Source organism: Harpia harpyja, chromosome 5 (genome assembly GCF_026419915.1).
Source record: "Harpia harpyja isolate bHarHar1 chromosome 5, bHarHar1 primary haplotype, whole genome shotgun sequence".
NCBI lineage: Eukaryota > Metazoa > Chordata > Aves > Accipitriformes > Accipitridae > Harpia > Harpia harpyja.
In genome coordinates, this window is record NC_068944.1 from 19995734 (window position 1) to 20023662 (window position 27929).

The 27929-nt window shown below is 41.4% G+C and overlaps 1 long non-coding RNA gene across 1 annotated transcript; it reads left to right on the forward strand.

Annotated features, from left to right (window-relative positions):
- Positions 1–118: 118 nt before the first annotated feature.
- Positions 119–26224, forward strand: LOC128142476 (uncharacterized). Its single transcript, XR_008235413.1, has 5 exons — positions 119–547; positions 9056–9155; positions 11054–11211; positions 18103–18310; positions 25297–26224. It is a non-coding gene; the product is annotated as an uncharacterized LOC128142476 (long non-coding RNA).
- Positions 26225–27929: the final 1705 nt, after the last annotated feature.

Here is a 27929-nt window from a genome sequence, read left to right on the forward strand (position 1 = left end):
CGCGCCTGCGCGGCGGCGGGGGGGCGGAGCGCGGCGGCGGGGGCGGGGCGCTGCCGCGTCAGGGCGGGGCTGGCCGGCGCCGCCGCTGTCAGGGCGGGCGCGGCGGCCGAGAGGGTCGCAGTCGCGGGTTGTGAGGCGGGGGGTTGTCCCGCTCCTTCGCCGGCAGCCCTCTGGGCGGTATCGCCTGGCAGGGGTTGTGCAGGCGAATGGCTGCCCACGGCGCTGGGCTGTGCCTCGCTCCGGGGAGCCGGACGGCGCCTCCCTGGCAGGAGCCCCCAGCCCCCCCGCCCCCGGTCCAAGGCCAGGAGAAGCTTTTCAGAACTCGGGAACGAGCGCAGGCCTGCGTGTCCCAGGGTTTTCAAATGGAGGCCGGTGTTTGGTGGAAATGCACAACTCGTGGGCCAAAGGCTGAAAAGCACTGCTTGCCCGGCTCCGAAAGAAGCCTCCAGAGGCCTTTTTGCTGAGGCATGCTCCTCTGCCTCGTTTGGTATTTGCAAAAAGAAGAGGCTGTCTTCAGTCAGGCTGGCACAGAAATCCAAAGCAGAAGGTGTGCGTGGTGGTTGAGAACACCAGAGTTGCTAACACGGGCTACGCCATCGTATGAGATTCCGAGTGTGTAATTTGGGTAACTGAATTGAAAATGTTAAAGTTGCTGCCCATGCGTCCAGTTCCCTTGACTCCTTATTTTTGTTAATCATCTCAAACGTTCTTAAGTAACAGAAGATCAGTGATTGAGCCCAAGAAGGTGTTTATTCTCCAAACTTGGACATCATTACTGTTTTCCAGTAATGTGAGTAAGAGAAGTATTTATCAACATGGGGGGAAGCAAAGTGAGAAGCTGGTTAAACTTGCAAAATTCTTACCAGAGCATAGAAGTCATTGCAAGTCCATACTGTTTACAGGAATCAGAGCTTTGCGATTGTTCCTACCTTAAATGTTGAAAAGAAGCAATATTTACAGATTTGTTTTGCTCTAGGTAGGCATCAAACTCACAGGTCTGAATTACTCTCCCTTACATTTCCTACATTCCCTTGATGACATGGAAACAATTTTCTAACTTTGGTTCTTGCAGTGCACTTGAGAGGCTATCATCTATTGCAGCTGGTGGAAAATCGCCACTAAATCTTGCATACTATTAGTCTATGTCCTAGAACAAAGTAGGAAAAAAAGGTTGTAGAGGGGTTTTCTATCTTGCATAATACATACGCAAAAAGGATTCTGGCAAGTGCTCACTGGTAGCAGGTAAAAAGTAGAGGAAGCTGTGATCAGAGAGATTCCTGTGTCATCATGTCTGTCTTTTCTTTCCCTTGCTATGGCCAGGATCGATCTGGCCATATGACTATGAACTTGCTGCATTACCTTTCAAATAAACTTGTGTTAGCTGGGAAAATGAAATCACAGAACTGTGGCATTAAAGGACAGAATAATCTTAGAGTGTTCTTCTGAAGCACGCAGTTAATGACTTACTGTTTGTGTGTTTGTTTGTTTGTGCTAGTGCTCCTGGGTGCTGTGTTCCCTGGGCTATAAATAGCTGTTCACTTTCTAGTGAAACTACACATGTGCGCTGTCTGGTTACACTTTGTACTGGAATGACCAGATGAAAGATTTCCAAGACTAGTATTAAATGAAGTAGGATATTCCCGGGTAGCTTTTATTATGTAGACATGGAACCTCCGGAGACTTTACATCTGGGAAGGATCATATCACAGCATCTGGTCCTTGGCTGTGAATTAGAATTTGGTGTTGAAAAATGACCAGGTACAATGTGAAAAAATTTTACAGTGATAGCAGTTGGAATGACAAAGTTTTTAAAGTATAATCTTACACATTTTGTTTACTAGACGGATATGAACGCTGCAGATAGCTGTACCAGTAGAAGCCATTGATCACTAGCCAGTCCTCAGCTGCCCATCACTACACCTCGTGGAGGGTCTCTGTCTCCTGTCTAAGCATTTCTTTATGTACACCGTTGCAACCAAAGGCATCAGGTTATCAAAAATGAACTGCATAAGTTCATTTTGTCTGAAATGGGTTAAAAAGCACTTGTGTGAGACTTCATGGGGCTAACCTCTGGCAAGAGGCTGGAGGCAGGCAGCTGGGGACAGCGCCTTCCACCATTATGGCTGGGTCCACCCACAGCACTGCAATAAGGACAGCCTGGGCTTCCTTCAGAGAGCTGTTGGTCATTGTAAGAGACTATTGCTATGACCACAGCTAAATTTGTTTCCCAATTAACTCTGACTGTGCTGTGAATATGTCATGTTCTTGTTCAGAAAGTCAGGACTGACTGCAGTGAGTTGTATTTTAAGTTAGCTGCTGAATCCTATCTGCTACTCCGCTGGATCTGGAAGGTGAATTAATTTTTCCTAGATCTGGATTTCCCAGCTCTTCTGATACCCTTTTTTGGCAGCAGGACATGGAAAGTTCTACCCTGTAATTTATTAGTGTCTGAGTTGGAGTCATAGCTACAATAACAACAGCTACACCACCACACTGAGGAAATTACCTGTGAGGAAGGGAGAGGGACCTGCATATTCCTCCTGCCAGGCAGACTGCTACTAACACTAGTGGTCTAATGAACAATTGGTTCAGACACATTCTGGGCCTGTTATACACACAAAAAATGTGTTCTGTGATCACTCCATCCCAGTGCCAGCACCTCAGTGCTCCAGTACATTTTCTTTTCCTGTCTTCAGCATTAAATCCATATAATTCATTTGGGTGTGAGACGTTACTAGTTCCTGTCTGAATGGATATGGCAGAAAGCAAACAAGTAACTCTGAGGGCAGCAAAATTAATGAACACTGGTTTTCTGCAGATTTGTGTCTCCCTGCTGATTGTCTTTAATTAAATAGCAGAAGACTACAGTGTGAGCATGCCTTTTATTAGATGTCAGAGAATAAAGAGACATTGTAAATATCCCAACTGGGGGAAGGAGGTAATGTCTAATTGGCTTTCCAGATTCATTGGACGTGAGAGAGGAGGAGGGTATTCTGATGTCTAGTAAGGTGTTCCAATGTGAAACTTTCATAATGCCTTCCCCACTATTTACTGAACACATAATTTACATGTTCCTTTTCCAGGTTAAGTAAGGTAGCCTGTCCACCTAGGTAGGGCCAGTTGATTTTGTTGGTGGGTAAGATGATGTGTCATGATTACCAAGTCACTTTTAGTCCCTACCTACTATCCCTCCTGCCTCCCTTACTTCCGACAAGAATCCATTTCCCTAGATCATGACAATCCGCAAATGTAATTTGTGTACAATCAAATTAATTTTATGCAATAGCTCATGCATGACTCACAAAGATATGTACAATATCTACAGATGTGAATAAAGCCCTTCTGGAGAAGAGTTGAGCCACCTTTTCCTGTTGGGTTTTCAAGAGCCCAAGGTCAGATAAAAGCCTGAAATTACCACTATACCACTTCCCACCTGCTCCAGTGGGGAATCTGACAAACTACATTGTTGGCATTTGTCACTGTTATGGATGCACGACTAACCAAATCCAACAGGTGTTAAAACTCAGATTTATTCTTCAGCAAAAGTTAGTTAGAAGTCCAGTAACATTTTATAAAACCACAGGCTCAATGATGTAAGGGGAATTAGTACTACACAGCCGACTTAAGAACCCTTTGGATTTAAAAGTGATGGCTCAAAACGCGCGTCTCACTCACCTAAAAGCTGAGGGCTCTCTCCCTCGAGGAGTTACCTCAGGTGGTGCCCCGACCCGAGGGGGACTCCCCAACTGCAGACCCGCTGCTCCGAGGAGGACTGATTCCCACATGTCCTCCGGCGGGACCCCGTTTATACCCCTGTCGAATCTGACCTGTGGTCATTTAATCCTATTGGCCAGGAGGGTCACCTCGGTGTACCTGGCGCCTCTCAATTGGCCAGTTCAAATTTCAACCTGCAGCCTCCAGGGTTTCCTTCCCCTTCTCCCTTCCTGGAGAAGTTTTGTTTCCTGCTGGCAGGATGGGAGGGGGGGAATGTACTGCCACAGTCACCTCCTGGACTTGCTCTCTACGTGTTGATACTTCCTCACCTTCTCAGCCACTGCATCGGCAAGTGATGATAATTTGCTTTTGTATCTGATGGTTATATCCACCAGCAGTGCCTGACCACCCTTAACAAATATTAGGTCAGGCTTGTAGAGCTCGTTTTGGTGGTCTTGTGAAAGTGGCTTGTGAAACACTAGCCAATCCTTCTGAGCTTCCTCAGCCAGTAGCTCACACAGTTGGTTATGTCTTTTGATCCTAGCTTTCCAAACTGCTGGGCAATACCCATTAGTATGTGTGCACTGCCTGTGCCATACCTGTTTTCCGGCAGGAGGCTAAGATCTGTTCCGCATTCCTAGTAATTGGGTGGGCCAGATGATTATGTTGAGTCAGACTGATTTTAGTTTCAAACACACGACTGCATTCTCCACAGCTCCTGCCCTCCATCAGGGCAGATTCCACAGCCCCCTTGCACTTTGTGAAGTGGCAGGCGGTACTATTATGTTTCACATTTGTTTGCTGAAACAGGATCTTTTTGCTTCCACGAGGTCTCTTTAGATTATCAATTAGTTCTAACTTTTTTTCTATCTGGTTCCTGCAACAAGGACATGATGGACTTTTATCTGGGACCTTCACAACCAGAGTGCTATTGGTTGGAAGATCTCCTCTGGTAGCCAGGATAGGTATTGACGGCATTGGTGGAAGTTGGGCCACAGTCATGGAGGGCAGGGATTCCTCACCCTCCTCACGTTCCACATCAGTTGTGCGTGGGCTGATGTTAGTGCCCTAAAGAATCAGAGAGGTGGTCACCTCATACACCTCTGGTAACCTAGCCAGATAGTCACTCACCTCATACACCTCTGCTAACCTGGCAAGATAGTCACTCCTGGTGGAAGGATGACACTGTTCCAAGCCACAAAATTCCGAGTTCGTAAACTCCAGCCCCAAAAGATCCATTTCCTCTTCCACCAGTCTTTTGTGGTCCCTGATGTTCCTAAGGACCACGTCATTCCATGAGTCCAATAGACTTGTTTGTGTGGCCACCAAGCAACCCATATCAGCCAGACCGTAACATCATATACAAAGCGAGGGCAAACACAAGGCCCACCCTCAAACAGCTGCCTGACTTTGCCCAACTACACCCACGGGCACAGGCTCCGGACAATGATCTGTAGGATCTATTGCCAAAATTTGGTTTCACCTAAAGAAAAACTATAGAGTGGTCAGTGAAGCCAGCCGATAGGGAGGAAGCAACTGTAACTCCAAACACGCCGGGGCAGAGGCTCTCTTGGTTACCCCGAAGGGCATCCAGCAGGACCATGAGGAAGCGTAGCCTCTACAGTAGAGCCTAGCTAGTAACTATGGTCCCGTCTTAAGAGAGTCATAGTTACTCCTGCAACAAGTGTAGAGATTACTCTACAGTCTTCCCTCAGTGGTACTGTGAATGAGTTTTCTCCTCTGTATTTATCTTTGTATTTCACAAACCCTGCATAAAGTTTCCATTTTTTTAGACACACTTATTTCTAGTGCTGTCAAATTCTGTTGCACTTGACTAACAGCTTCAAAAGTTGAAGTGGGATATTAACCAATACATGGAGTACAATTGTATGCATTTGTTTTCTTGGGAAACAGGGTTTTTGTTTCCACATACACCAATGCAAATATATGGAAAACATATTCCTGAGTGTATCTGATATGGTCCACCCCTGTTGTTCCCACCTGTGGTTCCCAGGATGGAATCACTGGTGATATATTGCCTTTCCTTTTTATTTCCTGCTGCCTTTTCCTGTGTGCTGATAGTTACATGAGTAATCATGTTGTGACCTGAATTGGAGAAAACGGATCTAGCTTTAGGAAAAAAAAGGAGGAGATAAAGAGCCCTGCTGCAGAATAATATGTGAAGGCTTTGTCCCACAAAGCCAGTTTGGTCAATATCTTTAAGGACTATGGAGTTCTTCTTACCTGCTTTTATGAGATAGTTTGGTGTATATTTCTTCTGGTGTCAGTACCAGTTTCATTATCTCCCAGTCCTCATTATGCAAGAATGTTCACACTCACCACTGCGACCCTGCATTGTTCCAGCACAAATGTTTGTGTGGTCTCTCAGTGAACAAATTCTTACTTTGGGGGCTAGGCTCTTCTTAGCTAGCTCTACTCCCTCATGCAATTACAAAGCAGTCACACCTGCACAAAGAGGGTGTCAGGAATACATGGTGGGGGCAGGAATTGGTTAAGCCAACTGAAGTACCACATGCTAAATGTGTAATTTAGCTTCTTGTGTAAATGTGTTACTTTAGCTTCTTTTTCTGTTGATGAGTAACTTCTTCAGGATAGAGCACCTACATCAGTTAAATATATGACACCTTTTCTGCCTTAGCTTTCTGAATCCAGAACCTCTAGAAATCTCTCCCCTTTCTTTATTCTGTCTGTCTTTTCTGAATTGTTTTCCACAGAAGGCTCTCACATCAGACTGTCCTGGTAGAAAGCCAGTTATTCCTCTCACTGGATCCATCCAGTGTTAATGGCTCTTGATGGCTCTTTCATTGCTTTGGAGCAATCTCCACGAGATGCTCAGTGCCTCACTGAACATAACATGGAAATGAAGTTTGAAATGTAGTGCTGTTCCCCAAATCAAGAGGCATTCATAACCTGACATGAGCTTGTGTCCTTCAGTCTGTCACTGAAATGATGTTTGACATAGATCCGAGAACAGGGGCAGGAAAACATAACAGTTTTCATCAGTTTTTAAAGCATAATTAGATTTTTCCACTTTTCTACAGGGTTGCCAAACTGCATAATGAATGGTACTTCCAGATGCCAGCTTCTACTTTACATCCATGAACAGGGAAGTGAGGAAACAAAGATCAGGGGGTTCCTCTCCAATGGCCTGATCACTAATATTCAATAAAATCAATAAGCCTGTCCAAGCTTTTGGTCACTTCTTTTGACTGCATAGTTTTGCACTCCTGAAGCAACATTTGCAGAAACGGATTCCTTGGTTTTGTTTTAACCTTTGTCAATGTTGTTTTCCCTAGTCTGCTTCAGAAAAGCATGTGTAGTTCTTCTGGCATCCTAGCTGATTGCCTTTGAACCAGGAATGCAATCTTGGACAGAAGCTGCCATGTGATGTTCTCCACTTCGAACTGTGAATGACACACATTAGTGTTTTAATGCTGGTAGAAGCACAGCTAGTGATCTCATTAGTTAAGTTCATTTTCATAGCATGCACACTTGCTAGGTTTTGTTCCACATGGTAGCATGGAGTAATTATAACGTCTGCTGCATTCCTCCAACATACAATGTTTTATTCCTCAGCTTAAAATGCTTTCTGAGATTAATTGCTTTGGTCATGTATCTGAACACCCTACCTCATAACACTGCTCATTAATAATATCAGAGCCTATTTCTCTTTAGAGAGGAATCAGTTCTCCTGCTCTGAATTGTTATTTACATACGCTATTATCATGCTGCTCCAGTATGTGTCGGCAACAGCCTAAAATATGCACCTTTACAGAAGTCTTTTTTAATGAGCTGGTTATGAAAAATTATGTGGCAGCCTTGTGGTTATGCTGCTGAAGGCCTCCCAGGGTATTGAAGTCAGTTCTGTGGGCAGCCCAGCTGACTCAGAAGGGAAGCTCTATTGTTCTCAGTGTAAACATCAGAAGTAAAGATAATAAAGCTTCCAGTTCGTTTAGCACTATTAAAGCTGATGATTCTGATTCTCAAATACCGCATTGAGCAAGTTTTAAAAATATTAAAGGAGAATTTGGTAACAGGATTCCACTTGCTTGAGTGGCCTAAAGACTCTTTAATCACCTACAAAGACCACATCTGTAGATTAGGCATTAGTCCCTAGATAAAGGTAGTAAAAATCTCCTTTAGAGTTCTGTCTGTGGACTGGAGAAAGTTTCCTTCAAGTCACTAACAGGACTGAAATTTCCATCCTCTATAAAAATTCAACCCCCCCTAGCCCTCTGTGTGAATGAATACTGTTAAAAGCTATAAGAAGAATTCTTATAGCTTCATCTCAATGTACTCTCTGACGTGCAGTTTGGGTTCACTGGTCATTTATGACCCTTTGAAAAATTGTTTAGAAGGGTTGGACAAGATGTTCCAAATGTGCATTCCCACTAGCCCCAACTCTAGCCTGTTGTCTGCATTTAAAGCTTTTTATTAATTTCCTTCCAGGGAAAAAAAAAGAACAAGCTTTGAAAGTCTAGGCAGACATTAGGCGTTTCATGTCATTTTCCCACCAGACCTTTTATTTCTCTTCCAGTAGACCTACTAGTTACAAACTACCACTGTACTGTAAGCAACTCATGTGAGTTGATGACAAACATTTAGAGGAGAGTAAGTGACTTGGGTCATTCAGAATAGTCAGCTGTGGCCTAACCATAAATTTCCCTTGAAACACAGATAAAACTTTAGAAAATACATGATTTCCTTTGTGATAGTACTTTCTAAGTCACATTCATTTTTTCCCATTAGTTTAACCAAAGCTTTGTATTTCACCTGAGTCCTGTAAAACAGAACAGTTACAATTAATTCAGTGCAAGTAATCCTCCTTTTCTTTCTGTGTGACTTATTTTGATAAAATCGCCGACTTTGTTTTCTGCTCCTTAATTTGATACATAGAACATATGGTGTATTACTGTGGTGCATGTGGGAGAGAACCCAGAGGTGGTTTTCTCATGAAAAGAAAATGTTTAATATTATGTTAAAGTAATCTAAAAGATCAGGTTAGCCTATCTTTGGGCTATCCACAGATATGTAATTAAACTGTTTCTCATATGTAAAAACCAAATGAGAGTGAGTATAGTGACATCTCTTAAATGTAATTGCCTTTAATGTCATCTTCTCTGAAAGCACTAGTGGGAAAACTTCAAGCTGGAGGAATGAAAGCTGCCTTGTAAAAATTATATTCTTTATGTTTACCCAATTTGGAAAAGGAATTTATGAAAATGGGAGTAGTTCTCCATTTTTATTTTGAAGAATTTTGGAAGTGAATCAACTATCAATTCTTTCTTTTAAGCTGCAAACTGTATTTTCTTGTCTCTAGACCTGCTCAACAAAGAACAATTACTGCACTTACAGATCTGCTTCCCCTGCATACATACATTATTAATGAAGACTACAGATGCCCCTACAGAGGAGAAAAGGTAACTGAAGGTAGTGTTCCCTACAGTTCTGTGTGCCAGCTCTTCCCTGGGATGGATGTGCTTCTTACATACCTGTCTGTCCCACAGTATTGCAGAGCGCTGTGTCATGCCCCACTTCTGTGCATTTGCTTTCTACCTCCTACCTTTTTTACACTGTTCTCCTCTCTTTATTTTCCCCGTTGTTTCATCTTGTTTCAGGTTTTGATTTTTCTCTTTTGCCTGGTGGCTGCTTTCTTCTCTCTCCTGTTTTGTTCTAAGTGCTGCTTATAGTAAAAGTGTCCTGTGATAGTACCACTAGACTAAAATACATGTATTCTTCTGAATGGTTTAAAGTCTGCAGAAGAGAAACAGAAGTGCAGATGGGTGCAAGGACCATGTAATCTTTTCCACATAGTTGGCTAAGAGTCTACAGCAAAAGCAGGAGGAAAAAACATTTTAACTGCAGCTCCTCACTTCACCCGTGGCTTCTGGAGTAAGATAACAAGAGGGGTACCACATATTCCCATGTCATGTGGAAAATTGCCTGTATGATTCAAAATCATATGTGAAAGGTACCGTAGAATTATACAGTCACAAAACCATTGAGGTTGAAGCCATCTCTGGAGATGGTCTAGTCTACCTCCCCTGCTCAAAGCATCTTTAAATCAAAACCAAATCTCTCATAAAAGATAGGCTTTTGGAGCTTGACACAGTATTTGGCAAGTGGAATTCAACAGTCCATGTTGTGTAAAGGCCAGAGGAGAGGAGCTTGGCTGTCCCTTCTGGAGATCAGTCTTGTGAATGTAGGTCAATAAATGAACTCTCGGATGTAATGGCTGTTGTAATGAAAGCTAGCGAACACAGGAGGGCTCTATTTGAACATGTATTAAGAAACATTTAGGGTGGTGCCAAACAGGAGCGGTGTGTTCTGGTGTTACACAACCTTAAGTTAAATTTCAGTGCAGTGTAGAGAAGCAGAAGATTCTTAACTGTTTGCTGTGAAATTACCATCTTGGTTTGGGTATGTATGGGTTTATATCTAAACATTGTCTCTGTGCCAGAGCATAGAAATATTAAAATAAATCACATGACACCGAGCTGAAGTGGCCCATTATGAAACATATAAAATAAAATTCCTGATTTTGTCATTTATACTAAATGTACCCATTCTTTATGAAACAGGTTTAGGTTTAGCTGTCACAGCTATATCACAGTACATCACAAGCTGGCTTCTGACAGGAAAAATGGTCTCTTCCCTTGATTTTACATTACAAATCCTAAATTTTCCATATTGCTACCACGGAGTAAAGGCAGCAGGGAATGAAAACCCACTATTGCATAATGGGGTTTGGTCATTCCTCCACAGAGACAAACAGGCTTTCACAACTGGGCTCTGCTGCAGCACTGCAGTATCACTCCAAGTCCCTCGAGGCAGGGACGGTGCTTGCCTGGGCCAGCATGCAGCTTGCGGCACACTGCTTGCGGAGAGGCCTCCATCCCGATTTGCAACGATGGGGCTGTGCAGCCGTTCAGCATCAGCTGTGTCACACGCAGCCAAAGCGAATGTGTCTCACATCAGGCGGTGCTACGAGAGAGGCTGGGTATCCTCCCTTGGCTGGCTTCCCTTGCCTGCCACCCCAGTCGCAGGGCAATTCTGTGAAAACAAATAGAGGGTAAATGAAATCTTTCTGTGACCATAATGTAGCAGCCCCTGCAAGAAAAAGGATTTCTCCAGCGCTGGTGAGAACAGTGCGGGTAATGATTAGCAATGACAGTAATAACAAGGAAAGGGAAGCCACAGATTCCTTGTCTGCCTGAGGATGCCCACCTGTGAAGGAGTGCTGCTTTGCTGGGGCCAGGGCACTGCTCTGGAGCTCAACTGCCCTTACAGGTGCATCATCCTGTTTATTGTTCAACAGGGACCCTCTAGAGAATAATGTAGATGTTAAAAATCAGATGACGTAAATCCAAGCTCTTGGGAATAACGAAGGTGGCCTATTGACAGAAACCTCAAGATCAAACTGCTTTGGAAGAATCCACAAAAAGGAAATGTTCATTACCAAATCAGAAATCAAAGGTAAAGTTACTCCAGTAGGATGAAGAATTGGGCAAGACTCTTGGATTAATCCTTTAGGACTCAATTATCTCAGTTCAGCTGTACACTAAGATTGCACGTGAGTGCCTCCAGTAAGCAATACTGTTGTCAGCCCCATCACATTTCCATTATAATGTTAGTTGACTTTAATGTTTAAATCTGTCATGTTAAGACCACCTCCAGCAGGCTGGTGTTTAAAGTTAGATTTTATTATAATTGGGGGTTTTGTGTTTTTTTTCCGGGACTTTTCTTTTGCCAAGAAGTAAAACCTACACTGACATAGCAAATGATGTATTCCTTTACAAACCCTTTGGGAAAGAAAGTGCATAACAAAGGATTGTTGGGATGCAGTTTTTAGCCCAGATAATTACTTCATAATCTATTTTTGCCTTCTGAAAAAAATATTTTGATGGTAGACATTGTTATTTGCTACTAGTAATCTTAAGTATTTTCTTTTTCTTATCCCTTCAAAAGTTAATGACAAAAGAGTACAGAATATATTACTAAAGGGACAAGTAGCAGTTCTTCTTTGGATCACTGCTACAAAGTGCAGCTAATCAGCATGAAAAGATTAATTTCTTATGTTACAGACATGCTGTTCTTGACAAGTGGGTTATCATTCTTTGCAGCAAGCAGTGTTATAAAAATAATTCAAGCCACATTTACACATGCACAAACAGAATAGCCAGGGAGTGATGGACCTGCAATCAGTGGCTGAGACTGACCCAAGCTTTGAAACTGGAATTTCTGAAAAGGTTGTTGCTTGTCAAATGTGTGGATTTGGCTCATTACAGAAACAGGTCACAATCTGCAAACTTCTGACCTAAATCTGGATGAAAATATCCTCCTACTTCAGCGAAGTTTGGACCAAGGCTCTGGCTTAAATCTTAATTCAGATCATCATCTGGTTTTTCATTAGGATTATCAGGAGAAATGTTGGCTTGAGACCAAGTTTTCCCTCTCAGATGTTTATTGTAAATTTTGTTGAAGTAGTCCAGATTGATTGTTGTACATACATACTGGAAGAGACCCTATATTTTCTTCATGTAACTCTCTAGAAAGACAGAAAGCAAATGAGTATGTTACTGCAGTACAGCTGTGGGTTTGCTAAGCAAATCTGGCCCGCAGACACATTTATATAGCAAATCTCCCAATCACTGCTTCCATTTTGATGAACCACAAATATCTTGGCATTCTAATCTCTCCACAGCATATTAATCTCAGCTTGTAAAAAAAAGAGACAAACAGTGAAAACACTGTAGTAAGGATTGCCTTCTTCCATTGCATCATTTGATGCTTGCTGCGTTCCTCCAGAGAGGAAGACGAAGGGAAGTAACACATTTGTGATGTAACACAGACAGGAAATCTCTTTAACTCAAGGTTTAGTAGGAATTTTTAAAGGATATTCACCCTGCATCATGAATTTTCTGTCACTGCTGGATTCTGCTCTCTTCAGCTATCCTGTGGGGATGGGAATCAGAGAAGAATCTTTTCTCAGCTAGTTGGAGAAGTAAAGCAGGTTTATCAGGGGAAAAGTCTGGGCAAGCAGCAGAAGCCGCTATAGATGCCAGTACTATTCTTGAGAAGGAACATTCTTAAGGAGAAAAATAGAAGAAAGACTATTCTAGTGGAAGCTTGATCAGATGATATACAGGGCTAGTAGGTACTGTCCAAGGGATATTAAAGACTTTTCTGCCTCTAGCAGATCAGCCACATTTATGCTGGTTCTGCAGCCTTCCGTTAGGTCACTGTGCTCCTCTACCTTCACAGACAGCTTGGAAATCACATATCCATCTGCAAGTTTTTCAGCTGTCATTGTTACAGATGCCTATTTCTTACATGTAACAGCAGCAAAACAGTTATTCTCTTATTTTCCCATGTGTTCAGTTGGAACCATTGCCACTGCAGTTTGTTAAATCAGTTGCATTTTAGAGGCAACCAGTGAGCCTTTTTTATTTTTAGCTGAAAAAAAATCCCCTTTATATCCGTATAATAAAGCAAGCCAGAAAAAAATCTCACAGCTTTTGCATTATAATTTCTCTTTGAGGTCTTTACCTTTTTCAATGACTCATTAATGTTACATTGTAACTCAAATACTTATTAGGCTTTTTTACATTACAAAACAAAAGATTGCTTGCTTTGAAGACGGTCATGCTTGACAAATCTGAGGCTGAGGAGGATTATCAGAAGCAAAGAAAGGTCACACCTTGTTAGACAATAGAACCGTCTCTTCCAGTCTTCTGCTCTTCAACAGTACCCAAAATACCTAGAAAATTCTGTAGTAAGGCAATCATATATGATACTTCCCCTTGAACTCTCCTGTCTTCCAAACATTTTTGGTTTGGAGACTTCCTAAGCAGGATTTAGGTTTTGTATATTTCATAAGCCTTGGTGGGTTTCTCTTCCATGAGCTTGTCCAGTCTTCCCTTCCACACATTTAAGGTTTCAGCCTCTACAATATCTTCTGAAGAGGTGTTTCACAGCTCATCTACCTGGTGTAGTAAGAATTACCTTCCTTGGTTTATTTCAAACCTGGATTTTAGTAGCTTTATTTGATTCCCCTGGTGCTTTTCCTCGAAGAGACATTGAACAGCATCTCCCTTTCTCCTCTGTCTGTGACAGTTGGGATTTTATGAACTTACTGGTTTCCTTTACAAAGTCCTGAGAGTGGAATAGGCGTGACATGCTTATACTTGGCAATGCTTGAGCGCATTGTCGCGAATTAGTACCTGGTGGAATCAGCATACATGCTCAAAGCCAAATTCTAGCTGAAATACCCAATAGAGTCATTTCTCAGGAAAGGCACTGATAGAGAGATACTTAGCACAGATACCGAAAAGGGTTCACTCTTAGCAGCCTTTCAATCTTCAAAGGCAGCCTTCATATACAGTTTATCCGTTGTAGCTGTGAACAGATTGAATCAAAGAAGGGCTGTACCTATTCTGGTCTCTCCAGATGTGAAATGGCTTTTATGCCAAAATGGGGTTTATATACTCTTTAAATCTTCTTATACAAGGCTTCAGGACACGGTTTAAGTGATGTGCTCACATTTTGCTTGCCTATTGCACAACTTTGAAATTCAACCACTCTAAGTAGAATTAAGTTGTATTAAGGTTTCATATTGGGACTGCAGCTCATTCAGGTTTCTTACACAAATAACTCTCCTATACATGTTAGAATCAGACAGCATGCTCTTGTGCCCCTTGGATGTGCCTAGCTGTAGGCACTGTATGTATGTGTGCAGCTGTTGTGCCCTTTTGTGAGGAACTAGAGCCAAGTGCATACATTGCACACTGGACTATTTTCCTTACAGCATGTGCCCAGTGCTAATCTGTTAAAGATCGGAGACTTTGGGGAGGTATAGGTATTTGGCTTTAAGTTTGTGAGGACATTAACAGCTTTGCCATCTTTCAGAAGAACAATAAAATAAGATAATAAAAATAAAAATGAAAAGGAAACAGTCTTTTAAACGTATCTTCTATATGAGGAATAGCACTTAAGGGCAAGCATGCTTTTTTCCTGCCTCACAATAGTTCTCTCTTCTTGGCCCTTGTCACTTATAGTCTATCAACACAGAAAGCCCAAATCTCTGCCTGGTGCTGGTGCTCTATCCTGTACTGCTGCAGCTTTGCCAGACTTCAGTCAGCACTACTTTTAATGCCAGCTGACTGCCCTTACAATGCTGTATTTGACAGGCAAATGCTGATTAGTGAAGGATAAAATGGAAGCAACAAGACAGACACTTTTCACAGAGTTATACCACTAAGATCTTAAATTCTTGCAGAGGCCACAGGAAAAGAAAATTGCTTTCTATCTATTAAAAAATGCTTTCAGCAGCCTTCTTTGAAAAGGAAGTCTGCCTGGTAAGTGTAAAGGGAAATGAGACATAGGATCGGAGTATGACAGTCTGCCATATATATTCTTCCCTGGCCTATAACATGCATCTGGAAATATAAGGTCAGAATTATTTGTTGTAAATAACAACTTGGAAATCAGTTGGTGGAAATGAGATCAGCCTTCTTTTTTTTATCGAGGTAACCTTGATAGGAAGTTAAATTTGAATGTAAAAAAGATAAATCTTGAAGGTTTTTAAAGATGATTAAAAAGGACCGCAACAGAGTGCTGCTATCATTACGCTAGAAAAAGCCCATTCCCCTTGATTTACCTGGGTTTGTTCTTTGGGGCTTATGTGAACAAGTAGAACAGAGTTCTGGCCCTCTCATTTGTCTTTCTTATATATCTTGTAGTTTCAGTATACAGATTGTACTTCTGTGCCTAGCCAAATAAAACCATTTAGCTATAGCCCCAGCCCAGTTCATGCATCTGGCCATATTTAGGAGGGCAGGTTTCTAATGTCTTATTTCTGTGTAGATACTGGGTCATCCCTCCAAGGTCTTTGTTGGAACATCTCTCTGTCTTTCATTAATCTCAGAGTCTGCTCACAAACTTATCTCAGATAAATAAGGCTGATAGAACACTTCTACCAAGGCAACAGTCCCTAGGTGGCTTTAGACCAAAGTGGTAAAGATCAAGCTGTTTCAGCTTGCAGGATTATTTGTGACCTGTGTGAATTTAATAGCTTGTCTCAAGGTTATCCATCCTAAGGAACATCTTCCATTCAAAAAAGGACATGACCTCCCTGGACACTCCTGCTAAACAGGGGCCAAGAATTTAATGGGCCTGGGGACGAATTATCCTCTTATTTCTGAATGTTTTCTCCTGGTCCATGCTAACAAGGTACATTGGTGGGACAGTATGAAGGACACTCTCTATTCTTATAGTCTGCTCACTTTTTTCCAGCCTCTAGATTTTTAGCTCTCTGTGGATTTATGTGGTCTCAATCCCATGCTACCTAGGAACAGTTGTTCATTGATTTGTTCTCACAATAGCCTTCTCACTTTCTAATTTTACTCAGAGTGAATGGAGATGTTCACAAGGCTGGCCACATTTCTCCTAGGAAGTCCACAGTAGCCAAAGAACTAAGCTCTGGTGTCTTAACCGAACAAAGTTTCTTCCTCAAAATTCCTTTCAAACACTTTTTTTCAGTTATTAAAACTGGGTGTGTGTGTGTGCATGTGTGTTATAAAAAAGGTGTACGACAAGTTCCTAGCTTGAAAAACTTGAAAAACTTGAAAATGAAATGCCTTCCTGAAGATGCAGGTTCTCAACTCTGCTGAGCTTCTGCTGATAATACCACAGAAAAGCAGCACATTCTGTGCTGCTGATAAACTGGAATGGTGGGTCCTAATTAGGTTGCAAATCACCAGAACAGTATCATATGAACTGGGCCAGGATGGCTGCCTGGCGTACTCAAGATACAGGGGGTTAAAATGGGGAATGTGGAGCTGACTGTAGAGGGGAATCTTCTGATGTCTTTTTAGGGGACAACTGTGTGGTAATGCTGTTGAAAACATGCAGGTATAGACCCAAAATGCAGAATTGCAAGGTACAGGCAAAAGAGAAGAAAAAAATGATGTTAAAATGCCATGTACTGAGTTGTAGATAATAAATACAAGGTTCATTGCAGTTCTGCCTAGAATTGGAAATGACAGCCATAAAGGCTGCAAAAGGGAAAGAGCTGAATAAATACTGCATTTGCTGCAGAATAAGATCATGAATACAGGATGACCCCTGTTTATTTTAGGATTTTGAAAAAGTTTGACCTTGAATGTAGGATGACTCTTACCCTGTACCTTTGTTCTCTAGCTGTATTCTGGCACACACACACCCTCCAAAAACACACACACACATTCTCAAAGCAGGACTGTGCAGAGCCTTTCTGCACAGGCTCATTACTCCAAGCCTCTTCTTCCTGCAGCTTAAGTCAACAGTGTCCTGTTCTCAGCTGTACGTCCTTAGAGGTGGGACCAGAGGCCCCAATGATGGCTGAATTTCTGCCAGCACAACCGAATAGGTGCAGGATGGGAAACATTGTGCAGGTACGGCACGAGCTACTGCAAATCCACTGGTTTTGTGTAACTGCTCTCATGTAGATTCTTCCCCCATGGCTCCTGTAGGATTCTGCAGAGAGGGAATTCTTATCGATAAACTGCCCCATGGCTTCTTGACTCTGTGCAGAACAGGGATGCTTATCTTGCACTCTCTTTTTTTTTCTGTCCGTATTGCTGTTGAGATGAAGTTCCAGGCAAAAGTGCTAATTTTTGTCCTCCAAACTCTCAGTGCAAATACATAACAAGGTATTAATTCATAAAATGAACTGTATTTTTAGTACAGTTTGGGGACAGAAGTATTTTGTTTTATATTCAAATGCATAATCTGCTGAGTTGACAGCAGTCAAGTATGTGCAATAGATCATTCTGAGCTTTAGTTCCTACAGCATAAAGTGCATGTAAATCCTAGTATCCTGTTCAAATGCAGAACGTACACAGGATATCACCAGCATATCAGAGAGCCTATCAGTTTTGGAGCCATGAGCTCAACAGGAACCTGTCTGACAAAACGACTGCATGTAGCACTGCAGTGTGAACATAACCTTTATGTTCATTCCTGTTTTACTCAGGCTGATCTCAGCTGGATTTATGTAATCAGATGTCTGTGCTAAAGATTTCTTATTGCATACAAGAAGCATCCTCATGTTTACAAAATGTACCTTATGAGTGTCCAATAATCAATTGGGCTTGTTCCCATGCCCTAGGCTGCTGTGTCCCACAGACAGGTGGACTTTGCATTTCCATGGCTGCCAGTCTGTTTTCCTTCTTTCAGCATATTGACTCTCACAGTTACAGTTTGATGAAACCACATGAAAATAGCAAGAGTATCCATACCTTCATGGCTGATCCTCTTTGGTGGATGGTGCTCATATACAGACTGCTCAAAGACAGTGACTTTTGTCTATTCTCTGTCACTTCCCAGGAAAAGAGTTGATGTACTGAGCTTGGAGTAAAGAATTTAAGAGACTTTCCTTCTCCTTCCCCTCCTCTGTGCTGGCTGCATTTGGTACTAGCAGCCATGCGGAATGTACTATGGTCACAAGACAGCCCACCCCTCTCTTTACCTGGAGAATGTATCTTCCCTTGATAGAAAAACAGAAGTCCTCTTTTCTAGAGCTTTTGTCCAGCAGGTAAGCTTTGACAGCCTCCCTGTGTTATATTAACATTCTAGATAGTATTTGTTGAACAGGATATGTACTTACTGAAATATCTGTCTTCTGAAAGGGTTATTGTTCTCTGATATTTTCTTTCTGTTGGGTCACCAGAAGTTTATTCCCATATAATCTTTCATTAGGGTATTAGGTTTTTTAAAATTTTTTTTAGGTTTTTTAAGGTTGAGGGTTTTTTTTTAAAAAAGTCTCATGGTTTAATTGCAAGCTGTCAGGGCAACACCATAGTTCTTGGAAATTGAAGGATAATCCTTCGAAATGCAAAAGGTGACCAGAATAAACAAAGAGAGAAATTAAGTTACTGAAATGACTATCAGTGTCAGCATCTCAAATGACTGGAGAAAGACACTCTCAGAGAAATACATTAAGAAAATATAAACCAAAGACAGGGTTTTCCCAGGGAACTATCATCTTTTCCACTCCAGATCTTAGCCATTATCTTATTTTAGTTGTGCATGATTTTTTTTCAGCTCACAGAAGATATGTTGTCACTTCCACTGCATTCTTGTGTGAAAATGTCAGTAATTTAAAGTGTCATCCTATCATGCAATGATGTGATTCAAAAGAATTTTAAGAAGTTTGATCCCTTGGATGTTCTGTTTTGGGTTTTTTTCCAATGTGCTCAATAGCTTGGACTCCATATGTAGTAAGGTCTGAACATATCGCTGCAAGGTGTAGCGTTGAATGCAAAACTGGGACCTATGATCTGTGGATTGCAGTGTTCAAACAGTTGTTTTTCCCATGCAGTGGGCAGTAGGTGAAAAAGAACATCAATCGGAAACCCACAATCGAGTCATACAGACATCCTGGTCAAACAGAAGTTCCCCATTTGACTGATAGGAAAACCAAAGCACAGGAAGCTCATATCACCAGGCTGCAGGTGTTTCCAGGGCAAAGACTATAGTTTTATCAGTCTGCTGTAGAAATGCCTGCTACAGTGGGGCTGCAATTTCTAGGTGTTACCGTAACACAGATAATAACACTTAACACCAATGGTAAAGGCAGAGGCAGGAGCTGGACTTGAATCACCTGATTTGCAGTCCCAGAAATACCTTGCTAGTTTATTATGCCATATCTCTTCAGACCAACTGAAAGTGCTGGTATTTTTCTTGGAGGATAGAGATTGACAAGCACAAGCTAAGGAGGAAAGCCAGGAGGTAACGTTCTGATATCTTATTTGTTGGCCATACTCCCTTTAGAGTGGTTCATTTTATTAATGCTCTTTCTTCCTATTATTGTCTCTTTCAGTAGAGCGTTATAAATTCTGACCATTTTCCTTTGAACTGATTCCTAATCCATCTTTCTTGTTTAGGAAAATCAAGTGTATTTGAAGGTAAAGTTAGCGTTTCCCTAATATTTCCGTTGCTTTGTTGTTGTTACTGCTCTGATGTGGGAAGACCTATTGGCCACAGACATAACTCCCTCTTTACACACAGCTGGCAAATGAAAACAATATCAGAACATCTCCATGACACACTAGGCTTTTATACAGTGATGTTTCAGACTTTACTGCAGTTTCCTTTGGAAATGCTTAAAACAACTACATCTGTTTCCTTTCATTTGGATTTTGTGTTCTTTAAGCCAAAAGGAGGGGATAAAACTCATTAATTCTGAACAATAATTGCAATGTCCTATATAAATATTTTTTAGACTGCAGGGGGTTTTTGCTTTCCACTAAAAATATAAAATAGCTTGTCTGTTCAATGTAATGAGAGTTCTTGGATACTTCTATATTGCTCTGTTATGCACAAATACTTGAACTAGATTTAAACAATCTGGCTCAGATGTTGGTATCAAGCTAGCAGTGACTACACAGAAAGCAATACAGAGCCAGACGCCTAATGGCAGGAGAGAACACAACATGGGTTTAATTTCCCATGTTTCTCAAGTGCATTTTCATCCTACAGTGACTGTCAGCCTGTCATAGCTAGACTGCTACCAGCCTGAGTACATCCTTCCTGAAAATGCAGTAGAGACCCACCTCTTATGGCAGATGCAGTAGCTATGTCTCAGCCTAGGGCCAGAGAGCGCCTGGCAGCCTTCTGTGGCACTGGACATAAAAGGTGGTGAATGCAGTCATAAGCTAAGTACAGCTTTTTGAAGGCAACCTACATTTTGCTGATATTACAGAGGGGTAAAATTGAGTCGTGCAAGCTGCAACATCTAATCCAAAACCAGACCACTGCTTTCCTAACAGATAGGTACAGCTGTGGTCTAGTGGTCCCTGCTTAAGTAATTATTTGTTACTCATCTCTCTTGAAATCACTCTTAATCCAGGCCAAGATAAAGTACAAATCAAAGTACTTAAAACATTTAGAGTAGATGATACATTTAAAAAATGTTTATAAATAAAAGTGTAAAAGAAAAAAACCACAACCATGCAGATGAGGCAGCCTCTTGGAGATCAAGTGTACTCACCAAGAGCTTGCCCGTAGTTCCAGGAACGCAACTTTTTCTCTCTTAGCCAGAATGACACTAGCTGTCCATCTGGTCTGTGACATTTCTGCTGGGCTGGGTTGCTCTCTGTTATCCTCTGTTACTGGTAATACTGCAAATACATTTGGTTAACTCTTCCTTGGGTCCACACTTCAGAAGTCCTATTCCTTCTCCAAGTTACCTGAAAAATTCCCATAAGAAAGTGAGATCCTGTAACTTCACATGTCCCCTCTGCAGCTCTCTACAGTACCTGTTTTCTACGATACATGCATTGGGATGCCTCAGACTAGACATGCTCTAGCATGTTCTGGAGTGTGTGGTAACAAAAGGCTCGTGTTCATGATCACAAGAGGAGTCCAGCAGTGTCCCTGGAACTTCAGCTGTCTCAGAATTTCCCTACCTTAATTCGTGTTAGAGCTTAAGACAGCAGGGAAGTCTTTGCTTCCACAGGATACACCTCTGAGTACATACACAAGAGGAAATGGAAGAGTATGGGGCAGAATATTGCAGCTTTGTACTTATATCTCAACAGTCATGATACCTCAAGACGTAGCTCCTGTTCAGACTAACAATCCCTAATCATCCACTGTGTTATGTGCTAGCTGTTTCCTCCAAGCTCAGGGGAACTGGTCTCTTGGCAAAGGTGCAAGGAAAAAGTGTTTGCACTCAAGTTCTGCAACTTGGTCACAGAATACCTCAAGTCACTTGGAGCCAATGACTTCAACCCAAGCTAACACAGCTACTGAAGGCTACAGAATTCAGTGCCTTTATGTCCTCTTTAACTTATCACTCAGCTTTATCCACAGCAATAAGAGCTGTTGATTGAAAAATACTATCTTAAACCACACATTTGTTTTGGGAGTGTGGTTTGTGAGACTTCCAACATGGACATGAAAGACAAAATGCAGAGGGTGATTGAAACACGGGCAAGGAGTGGACTTTTCACAGGATAAAATAAGTGCCTTTTTCCAAGAGATCAGGCTTGGGAATAGCACAGCACTATCATATGTGAAGAGGAAGTCCATCTGTCCTTGAAATACTGCTGCAGATAACAGAGAAGACATGACATTTTTAAAGAGATTTCCCAAAACAATGAGACCCAAGGTGAGTCTCAGAGTAATTCCAATCTGGGATGTTAGGCCTGGGACTAAGTTAATTTACTGGATATGAACATAAGGGGAAAAAAACCCCATTTATTGGTTAACTAGTCTGTTGTTTTCATCTTAGCATCCTCATCCTTTATCATTTTCTGTCACTCCCTCTTCCACAGTTTAGCACTGTGCACACCCCCTTTATCACTCCAGAGTCTGTGTTGATACATCCCAGGGACCATGTAAAATAACCATAGAGAACTGGGATGTACAGTCATTGTTGTGTACCTGAAATGAAAACTGAACTTATGGGGAACGAATGGCATTAATGGAAATAGGCCATTTTGGCATTTACTTCCTTCTGGCATTAAACAATATTAAAAAGTAAAGAGCTAGACATGGCTTACTATATATGCAGAGAGGGGAGAGGGGAGAATATAACGTTACAGCTGATACCAGATGGTAAAAATAATTCCTTAAAATGGTACATTTGCTTTCCATTTAACAGTTAATAAAATATTTTTGTTTGATGTTCCCCATTAAGATCTATAGCAGTTTAGATCCACATATGTAAGGAATCTTCCTTTCTATTACCTTTCAGAAATAGTGTCCTTAAATATTTTTCTCCCCACTTTCCTAAGCTTGTATTTTTTCCTATTTTAAATTTACTCCCTTCATCTCTAACTATGACACTGAGACAGACAGCTGTAATGTGGCAAGAAGTACGTGAGTCAATGCCGTTCGCTCTTCACACAAAGAAGTTACTCAGGCTATGAGATATCTAACATGAAGTCTTACCACAGCTTCAGGGTTCAGGTGCAACGACGACACAGTAATTTAAGACCTGTAGGTTTGGCCACTGCTATTTTTAAGTTTAAAGGTCCATTGCCAAGAGTCTTATATCCAAAGCTGACCTTCTTTAAGATTGCTATAATCTGCTTTGGAATGTTTCTGGGATACATTCACAAAAACTATTCTGGCACAAAGACATTGAAAAAATTCATCAGTTCCAGTATTCATGTAGAAGTCTACAATCATTTGGCTCTGATCCTGTGGCAGTATATGGAGACCTTTAGGAAGAATTCTTTCCTCTGAAGTATTGCACAGGGCTTCTCATTTTTCTGGGAGCCTGCATTGCACGTTGTTAAAGGCAGGATACCAGAACCCATGGAATAAGGTTGCTACTGTGGAGACACAGTTGTAGAGCTTCTTTTCCTAAAGCTATGCTGAATATAATGAGCATGAAAATAAACGAGACAAGGGTAGACAGCTCATGCTCTGTAGTACCTGGAGAGGGCATAAGTTGTAGGAAAAGACATGTTCAGGGTCCTAGAAACTGCAGTCAACGAATTGTTGGAGGCTGTCAGGGTGAAAATGCAATAGTAACTGGAAATTTCAGTCACCCTACTGCAGACAAGGTAAACATCCCACGAGGGAAGGCTGATATAAATTGTAAATAATGAAAATGGTAGCACTTTGAAAAAAATAATGAAAGATCCAAAGAAGAGAAGCAGCTCTTGGTTTAGGCCTGAGGAGTGAGCAGGAGCTGGTTTACAACTTCTTAATTCAAAATCATTCTGGGTCAAGGATCATAACATGATGAAAATCCATGTTCTTCTCAGACAGAAAAAGCTAGCCAAAAAAATACCCCTCCTCTCCACCCCCCCCCAAAAATGCAGACCGTTAGCAGTGAATCTCAGAAAAGTCAGCAAAAGATAAGACAAAGCTAATCAGGTGGAGCAACTAGCAGGGTAACACACCTGGGAGAATGAGAGCAAGAAGATAGTTTAAGGGCACTGTGTTAGAAGCCTAAATGTTTCTAACAGTTAAAAACGTTCAGTCAAAACACAAAGAAACCAATGCAGCTAAAAAACAAAGCAAAGCAAGCTATCAGGAGTAAAATTGTATTCTTCAAAACTGGGGGTTATATTTAAGAGGAAAATGGAAGAAAGCATAAACATTGGCAAGATAAACATAAAGCCGTAATAAGGAAGGCCAACATGAAACATGCAGTTTACCAAAGGTATTAAAACTAATAATAGAGACTTATTCAAACATCAAAAGCAGGAAACACACTAGAGAATTGGTGAGCCTGAAAAATGATCTATGTGTAAAAGGCATACTCAAGGAAGATCAGAATAGAGCAGAAAACCTGAAGTTGATGCCAAGGCTTCACTGCTCACTGCAGAGAAGTTTATGGAGTTTCTCATCCCAGCACCATTCTTTACAGAGAAAGAGTCTGAAGATTTATCTCAGACTGAAGTGTTGATACAAGGACTTTTGTGCCTAGAAGAAAATGTAAACCACACAATAACTGTTAATCAGGACCATGTGGTATTTACCTAAGTGCTCCAGAGGAACATTCTGTGAAGGCTATGAACGAACTGTGGTGCATGATATATTACTTAAATCAGCCCGAGAACGAGAGAAATATAAGGTGATAAATACAATGGAAAATTTAAAAGGAACAGAGTTAGTGCATATATGGATAAATGTGATGTACCTAGGAAAGGCTTGAAGAGGAGAATAAAGCCTTTGAGAGAAAAAGTATTACCTTATTAATCTAGTACAGTTCTTTGATCCAATCACTGAACTTGCAAGTAACATCGATTCAATCGATAAGAGTGATTTTATCAGCAAGCATTTGACATCTCTCAACAGAGATGCTTAAAGGAACTAAGCTGTCATAGGAGTGGTCACATAGATTATTACTTTTTTAGAAAATAAAGGGTAGTAGTAAATGGTTGGCTTTTGCAATTGGAAGAGGTTAGCAGTAAGGCCCAAGGGAGCTATACTGACTCATGCAGTTCATTAAATGAATTGGGAAGGGACTGAAGAGTGAGGTGATGAAGTTAGTAAATGACACACAATTATTCAGGCTAGACAAAACTAAAGCAGACAGCAAAGAGTTGTAGAAGGATCTCATGATACTAAGTGACTGGGTTCAGGGAAAGTAAATAGGGAACAATTAAGTGTAAGAATATATTGGCAACTAATGAAATTATGAAGCAAGCAGTTTAAAGCAAACAAAAGGAAATAATGTTTCTGCAAATAATTAAAATGTGGAACTCACTGCCACAGGATGCTCTGGAGCCCAAAATTACTTTTAGAAAGTAATTAAGACAAATTCATGAAAAAACAGCTCACACAGCATGGTTACGCACAACAATGTGGATATAACTTCTGGCTTAAGGAGCCGCTAAACAAGTTACTAATGGAAGCTGGGAGGTAAAGCAGTGGAAAGGTCATTCTAGAATTGCACTGTTCTTACATTCTTCCCCTAAGCATCTGCTATCAGCTGAATTACGGCCAAATGAATCAAGAGTTTTCAGCACTGACTCCTAAGAATTGGGAATATCCTATTCAATTTGTTTCTTTTTTTTGTCTTACCTGTCTGTTTGTATTTGTCTCATCTTGTAGGTTTGCGACAACGACATTGATTGTATTGTAAATTAGGACCATCTGAAGTGGAGACCAATGCCTGAAAGTCTTTATCCTTTAAGCTTGTTTTTCCCTGAAGTCAAAATACTGAACAAATGTTGGTATAAACAATTATACAATCCGTGATGGAGCTGGGCTGTGCATAATCTGGGTGCCCATCCATAGTGGCTAGAAAAGTCCTATGGGATGTGGTCAGCTTCACTTGACACACTGACAGTCTCCATTTGCATCCTATTCAGCTGTAAGGTGCAGAACATGGTGTTGGGAAACTTGGTATGTTTCTTGCATTCCTGTTGGGAAGCATCGTCTCATCACTGACAAACACCAGAGAAGGTACCGAGGACCATGAGCAATCTTCTCCCAGCCTCAGCATCAACCAGCCAAGTTAAGTAAGCTTTCAGCCAGGAGAGGAAAAAAGTATTTCTTTCTCCAGTTCCTTTCTTCTACAATCCCTGCTTTTGAGCAAGAGCTAACTGCTGATCAGATCTTTCTGTTTTCATCCTTTGCAAAGCTCTGAAAAACTGTCTGGTCTCTCCATGAAACAACCAATGGAACAAATTGTTTAGCAGACAGAAGAAAGGCCACATCTTATTCAGGAGAGTTTCCCATGCCCAATCACCCAGCTGTGCATGGTGGAGTAGATTTGTAGGGTGAAATAGTTACTCTGCACCCCGCAGTGCTGGATCGGCCCAGAACACCATGTGCAGACATGAACCAAGCATAGGTATGCCCAATAGAGTCTGTGACAGTGAGTGCTCCTTTTTCAGACTTTCAAAGTCTGTATTCAGTTTTCTGTTACTGATTGTCTGATTATTTGTCCTAAAACATTTATTTACATTTAGCTGCTAAAAGAGGTGGCTCACCTGGAGAAAAAAGTGTCTCCATTAAGTGTTTTTTCTCATTTTTTAATAATAAAAATTGGTATACTGTTTTCTTATAGCTGTGTTGTGACTTCTGGGGATACAATAGAGTAGAAAGCTGAATAGCAGTTTGCTTTCTAATGATAACATGGAATTATTTATTTTTACCTGACAGACCTCTGATTACTAGAAAATATACCAGTGTACAAGCTAATATCCTGCCTCAGGATATTATGGAAGCAAGTGGTTTTGTATGACTGAAAGGAGGGTTAAATGCTTATGAGAAGAAAAATAGCATCTGCAGTTATGCCAATGAGGATAGAAGAGGATGAGGCTCACCAGTTGTTGTGCTTCTGGGCATAAGCTGTTCACCTGTTGAGGTCAGAAAAACTTGCCTTTTTGCAACATTTGCAATGTTTGCCACATTTAAATGTTGGCCTGTACTGTGAATTTGAGTTTGTGAATTTAAAGCATCTGAGATAGGCTGATTCCAGTCTTCATACGACGTGACACAATGAAAGCTAACAGTAAGTTGCACCTTCAGGGTAACATTGCTTTTCTTTGTGGTCACGCTTCATGCTGCTTCTAGATACCTCTAATGTCACCTGCTGAAAGATATTCAACCTCTCTATTCATGTGAGCCATGAACTGACAGGAAAGGGAAGTTTTGCACAATTGCCAGTCCCTTACTACATGTATAGGTCTGCTGTTGACCTGTAAAAGCATAAATGAGCTGAGGTTTCCTGCTTGTTCCTAAGTAGCCCATCAGCAAATCCTCGGGTGGCTTAGGAAAGCAGACAAGCACATTTTTGCTGCCCTAACAACTGATTTTTGGCTCTCAGACCATGAGGAGCAGGCTCCAGGCAGGCAAGGCCAGATGACTTGGTTCAGGGACCATCACCTGCTTCCAGGCTCCATACATCCCTGGGTCCCTCTCACATAACTAGCTATATCTTTATCACATAGAAACATAGGGCAGATGGGTGGGATAGATGAACGGACAAGTGGCTCCCTCTGAGTGAACGTACAATCCTGTCAAGTGCTGAGCTCTCACAGCTCCTATTAACTCCCACTGTCCCAAACCAGTGAAATACCAGGTACCTCTTTGGATCTGGATCAATGTTTGCTTCACCATTGTAGTCTGTCCTGGTTAAGGACAGACATCTTGCTGTCCTTACTTAAAACATTAGAAAGGAAACATAAAGTGAAGACAAATTCCTGTAACACCCACAGGCTTTCTGAGTTACAGCGCAGGCTGCTCAGGCTCGATTCTCAGTCAAAAATATATCTCAGTTACTCACTGAAATGAACAGAAGTTAGATAGCACCACCCTATTCCATAAGCACCCTGTGAGAACGAAACCATGAAAAATTACTTGTCACAGCAGTGAGAAACTAGGAGAGACCTACACATAACTGAAATAGGTTTTGCCTCAAGGAATTTTCTCTCTTATCCTTCAAGAAATGACTGGGACCCAAGTATACTTGTGCTGTCACTGTAGCAATCTCTATAGAGTGACCAAAACTACCTATAAGGATCAAGTTCCCTTAACTCTGAATAGGAGTTAGGTGCTTCTATATCTTACTTGCTTAATAAATGGGGTGGAGAGCTAGAGGTGTCTTCACTGAACCTCAAGAGGACACAATATTATAGAAGTCCCAAGGAAATCCCCAAATATAACAATTATATCACCCCCCCTTAGTTCGGATATGCACACTCAAACACAAAAATTCCAGCAGCTCCATGTATGAT